The following is a 6154-nucleotide window of genomic DNA, read 5'->3' as shown; positions in this document are numbered from 1 at the left end:
CTGTCCTGCGGTGGCCGTGACAAATGACCACAGACGAGATGGCTGAAAACAACAGAAAATTACTCACTCATGGTTTCTGGAAATCCGAAATGAAGATGTGGGTGCGCTCCCTCCAAAGCTCCGGGCTGGGGGACGGGGTCCTCCCTGCCTTTTCTAGCTTCCGGGGGCCCCAGGCCTTCCCTGGCCTCAACCTTTGACCTCCCATGGGCATCTCCTCCTCTTGTGTGTCTGTCCCCTGTGTGTCTCTCAGAAGGTCACCTGTCATTGGATTCAGAGCCCACTGGCCCCCAGAACGAGCCCATCTCAAGATCCTTACCTACCTCTGCAGACCCCTTCTCCAAAGAAGGGCACCCACACAGGTTCTGGGTATGAGGATGCAGACGTATCTCTTGGGGATCACAATTCAGCCCACGGCCAAGCGGCACACCAGGCCACTCAGGTTGGGATGTGAGTCTGAGATGCCTCTTAGATACCTAACTGGGATGTGAGTAGGTGGTCACTCGGAGCTGGGGGAGGACAGCCCAGCAGACCACAGCTGGGGACCTTCAGCGAGCGCCCGGCACTTAGAGCCCGAGGCTGTGCGGAGGGGCTCAGGCCTGGTTTGCAGGATACGAGCCTGGGACCGGACTCCAGTGCGCGGGGTTTGTTGGGAGAGGCCACGGGGGAGAAGGACGGCCACAGGGCAGACTCGGCACTAGTCAGAGAAGACACGGTCCTAGGTGGAGACCAGTGCCATCGGCGTGACCCCACGGTGGCTCTGCTGATCCCACAGGGGGCAAAGGGCTGACCTCGGAAGTCTGCCTTATCTGAGTTCCTAAGCCCCAGAACCCACAGGCACGGGAAATGGTTTCGGGTAAGCGTCTCATGCACCCGTGGTAACGGGAACAGCCTTTTCTCCTCTGTTGAGTCAGGAAATCCTGCCCCAGCTTCTAGCTCCAGAGCGGGACCTGGGCTCTGAGCCCCCCTGAGAATCGGCGCTGTCTGTCCCTCTCAGCCACGGGGAAGCACCTGGCAGGCCCACGCTGTCCACACCGCTGCCTGCCCTGCTGGGTTTCTGGAAGGTGGAGATGTTTATCTTCTTTGGAATGTGGCTCCATGTTTTTAAAACTTTTTCCATTTTGTGTGTCGCTGCTGAGTCTGAGTCAGGTCAGACGGGGGCGGAGGGGGGCCGTGCCTCCCAGCATAAACTTGCCATGTCACCTTGACCTCCTACGAAGCGAGCTGCCCTCCATGCTGGGGGCTGGGGACACGCCCGTGGGGTGAGCCTCCTGCTGCCTCACGGCTCGGGAATGAACGCCACGGGACCGTGACGGTTGTCCCGAGCAGGCCGTGGCGGACTGCTGCCTGGCCTGGAAGACAGCTGCGTGTGGGCTCGGTGGAGGGAGAGGAAAGTCATTCCCGGCTGCAGGGGCCCTCCCCGCTCAACGACCCTCTGGCCACCCGCAGGAATGTGTTTTCCCATACATTCGGAGACCTAGCTAGCGGGCTGGAGGGGCTTTGCTACAGCTCCGCCCCGAAGATCTCAGTGAGGAGGGGACAGAAGGGGACAGGGAGGAGCAAGCCTCGAGCTCTGTCCACTCTGTCCTCTCGACTGGAGGGACGAGTGTCAGAGACACCAGGACGCTCCTTCATTTGCGACAGTGGATGGAGCAGAAACTCCCTGCACGGGGTGGGCTGTGTGATCTCCCTCTCGCGCCCCCTCCCAGACCACAGCCAGGGCCGCCAGCAGCCCCCGCAGCGGCGCCGAGCAAGCTGGAAGCCGGCGTCCCTTCCTCTGAGTGGCCGCAGCCTGAGGGCACAACTCAATGGAGAACGGCAGCCCCAACTCAGCCCCAAAGCCCCCACGCACGGTCGGACACGGGGGCCTGACGCGGAAGGTGCGTGCTCGGGGCGAGGGCGAACATGCGTGCGTTCCCACCGAGGACGGTCTCGGCACTGCGCTCAGTGGGGAAGAAGGGGCACGAGAAACCCTTCGGGGTCTGTTTCTCGAAGTCCTAGAATCCCTGTCTCATTTGACGATAAGAATCCAAGCGCGGCTGTCCCACAGAAGGAGAGTCACTTCCGATTCGGAGCAGACCCCAAAATGACGGTTTCCAAATATGCCCGACCACACAGCCTATCGGCCACACGTACTTAAATTAGACACCATGACCGAGTGGGATTTATCCAGGAGTTCGAGCTTGGTTTAACATTCAAAAATCAATTAATGCGGGCCACCTGGGTGGCTCAGTGGTTAAAGCCTCTGCCTTCAGCTCAGGTCATGATTCCAGGGTCACGGGATCGAACCCTGCATCAGGCTCTCTGCTCAGCGGGGAGTCTGCTTCTCCCAAAAAACAAAAACATAAATAAAATATTTAAAGAAAATCAATTAATGTACTAGAGGCCATATTAACAGAATAAAGGACCATCTCAAAGGGCACAAAAAACCTTTGATGAAGTCCCAAGTCTTTGCATGATTTAAAAAATAAAAAGTCTAATAAAACCTGCATAAACAAGTAAATGGGGGTGCCTGGGTGGCTCAGTCGTTAGGCGTCTGCCTTCGGCTCAGGTCATGATCTCAGGGTCCTGGGATCGAGCCCCACATCGGGCTCCCTGCTCAGTGGGGAGTCTGCTTCTCCCTCTGCCTCTGCCCCCCAACTTGTGCCATCTCAAAAAACTTAATTAAAAAAGTTTTTTTTTTAAAGATTTTATTTACTTATTTGGCAGTCAGAGATCACAAGTAGGCAGAGAGGCAGGCAGAGAGAGAGGAAGGGAAGCAGGTGCCCTGCTGAGCAGGGAGCCGTAAGCGGGGCTCGATTCCAGGACCCCGAGATCATGACCTGAGCTGAAGGCAGAGGCTTAACCCACTGAGCCACCCAGGCGCCCCTAAAAGTGTCTTAAAAAAAACAAGTAAATAACTAAATGAATACATCAAGGGTCCTCAAAGCAAGGGCAGCAGGGAACATGCGGCCTCATCGCCGCAGCGGGGTGCGAGGGAGTGGGTGGGCGGCGGCCGGCAGAGCCGTCTGCGTCCCCCGCCGCCCACCGAGCCGCAGGCTTGCAGGGGTGGCTTTATGATCTGGCGACGGCGACACACCGGCCACGAGGGCAGGGCTGAGAGACGAATGGCCAGGCAGCCGCACGCAGGACAAGGGAGCAAAACAGTCCTCACGCTGGACACGGTGTCCCGGCCGTCACGGATCCACCCGCCCAGATGAGCCGTCGGCCTCCTCGTCCCCCTTTTCCTCCAAGCAGAGAAGTTTCCAGACCAAATAAGGCTGCAGCTTTTGCACTGCTCCCAGCACACGCCACAGTTCCCTTTAAGTGCCAGGTTATAACTCCGGCCTCAAACGTCCCAAAGCAGCACGGTGCCCGTCAGCCCGCCGGTCCCTCGGGTAACGGTCCAAACAATCTGGTAAACACAGAGCGGGCGGGTCCCGTCCTTGGCCCACCAGCAGGGGGGGAGGGTGAGCCCTGTTGTCCCCAAGGAAGCCAGGTGTGCCCACGCAGGGCTGACTGGCTCCTGGGGCCCCGGGCGCCCTCCCCAGGGCCCCAAGTGGGCAAGGCTGTGGGTCAAACCCTCCCGAGGCACCTGCCCCTCCTGGTGTCTGCAGCTTTGCAGACCTTCCCTGAGCACGCACGTGCCAGGCAGTCTTGGGGGCCCTGGGACCTTAAAGCCTTTCACCTGCACAGCAACCTGGGGGGGGGGTGGCAGGTCCTGTTATTCACCCACTTTACAGATGGGGAAACAGAGGCAGGAGCCACACAGCCCATATGGGGTGAATCTTGAATGAACCCCCAAACTGACCTGGTCCACGCTGGGGCTCCATCCTGTGCCATGTTGCTCCCTAACCCCAAAAGGAGAGACGGGGCTCCCTGCTCAGTGCCCACCCAGAAGGGAATCCTCAGCGCTGGGCGGCTCCTCCAGAAGGGCTGTGGCCCGCAGGTTACCAGCAAGACCACCCTCACAGCCTGGGAAGATGTCTGGCTTGGCACTTTTTTTTTTTTTCTTTTTTTGGGCTACCCTGTCCGGGCCAAATGTAGAACATTCTTCAAGCAACCAGCTACAAATATCATCCTAACAAGGTCTCCCTGGGATGAGAAACAGAAACTTTTTGTGCTGCAACAGTCAACTCTGACATTTTAACAAGGCGTCACAACCAGCCGGGAGGTTGGCGGGGGAGGGTACAGGCTCCTGCAAGGGGCAGGTGGGCGTGGCGGCCACAGCAAACCCTGTGCCCGGCACTGCCACGGAGCCTAACCCAGACCTAGGGCTTAGGACACACGACGCTGCCCACAGATCCTTCTGTGGATGCCTTGGCCTGGCTAGAGGTGAAGACTGTTGTCAACCCCATCACCGATGAGCAGAGGAGCTCAGGGAGGTGGGCACTTGTGGAAGCCCACCCAGGGCCTTCTGATTCCGGAGGCCTCCCACCACCCCAGCCCATGCTGTATTGCCTTCCTTCCTCTACTTCGCGCTCTTCCTGGCAAGGTGGCCCCTGGGAAGAGCTCTCTCTAGAGCAGAGGTGTCCTGATTCGATACTGCCTCCATGCTGGGACTGAGTATGCCCAGTAAGATGTACAGACAAAGGCATGACTGGACCAGCAAAGATCGTGCTAGCTGCAAGTAACAGAAACCTAAGGCAGACCTTCTTCAGCTAAAAAAAGACACTAGCTCAGGACACTGGGAAGAATGGGGTAAAGGTCATGTATGGCTGGATCCAGGTGCTCAAACCACATAATTGTGTTATTTTCCTACCCTTGTTTACCTGTTTCTATGCTGGCCTCCTTCCCGCCTACAGACGGGCTTCCTCTCTGCCAGCCACTCTCAGGAAAAAGAGCGAACATCTTTATTTCAGCATCCGCATGTGAACCCCAGGCTAGACCCCTGATGGGCCCTGTTTGGACTCTGGCCCGTCCCTGAACCAGGCCTTGCTGTGGCCAGAGGATCAGAGTTTATTACCACAAAGACAGGGAGAAAAAGCAAGCATCCTCAGCATGCGAGACAGGTGCCACTGTGTCCCTCGAGGACAGTGAAACACTGCTCTGTGTGCATAGATCTCATTTCCTCGAAATCTTGTTTCCCACCAACCACTGGCTGCTAGGGGCAGCGAGAACTTTAGCTAGCCATCTGCGATGCTCCACGTGGCTCCTGCAGGGGGCGGCACCCTGTGCTGACACAAACCACCCAGAGGACTGTGTTTGGCATGCGCGCACGCGCACACACACACACACACACACACACACACTGCCATGGGGTCCCCACTGCTTCCCCTTCCTGCACAGTTCAGTCCTAAAGCCAGCTGACAGGAGCAGGGAAGGCGTCCACATGAGGAGGAGGTAGGGGGCCACGGTCCACCCTGGGCATGGAGAGAGGGTGTCTGCCCTAGGCAAGGGAACGGGCTGGCCCCGGAAGAGGGTGGCCCCACATCTGCGAAAGCAGACAGTCCGAGAGCATGAGCCTGGGGCCAAAGACACAGTCAATAAACGAGCTGAATAAAGGGCACTTGGGGACCAGTGGCAAGACAAGACAGAGAAGGCTCCTAAGAACAACAAAGACATCTTTTTTCTTTTTTGAGGATTTTGTCAGAGAAACAGTCAGAGAGAGAGAGGGAGAGCACTCACGATGGGGGAGGCAGAGGGAGAAGCAGGCTCCCCGCTGAGCAGGAGCCCGATGCCGGGCTCGATCCCAGGACCCCGGATCATGACCTGAGCTGAAGGCAGACACCTAACTGACTGAGCCACCCAGGCGCCCAGAACAACACAGACATCTTGAACGCTTGGTCAGGGAGGCTGAGGTCACAGGGACACGAATGGCATTTTGGGTCAGCAGATGCAAGTTCTGTGAGAACAGGTCTGGTGAGGGCAGGCGGGTCAACCCTGGGTTCTGAGCCCGCAGGAAGGCAGGGTCTCTGCCACCTGCCTTTCCTCCCGGGGGCGGCAGCCTCTCTCCTGCCATCTCTCCACGGAGGCTGGCCTGGTTTGGACCAGTTACAACCCCAGCCTTCCCGACTTCAAACTTCTGTTCTGATAAAAATGCCAAGGGTTTCTTCCCTGCCCTCTGTCGTCTGTGAATGGGGACAAGGCCCCCACAGGAGCCCTGCATGGCCACGTCCTTGCTCTGGGTGCTGCCAGCGCCTTCGAGATGCCGAGCGCTCGGAGCAAACGTGGGCTG

The sequence above is a fragment of the Mustela putorius genome, unplaced genomic scaffold (assembly GCF_011764305.1).
Source record: "Mustela putorius furo isolate JIRA1106 unplaced genomic scaffold, ASM1176430v1.1 tig00000127_pilon_pilon_pilon, whole genome shotgun sequence".
Taxonomy (NCBI): Eukaryota; Metazoa; Chordata; class Mammalia; order Carnivora; family Mustelidae; genus Mustela; species Mustela putorius.
This window is presented reverse-complemented; position numbering follows the sequence as displayed.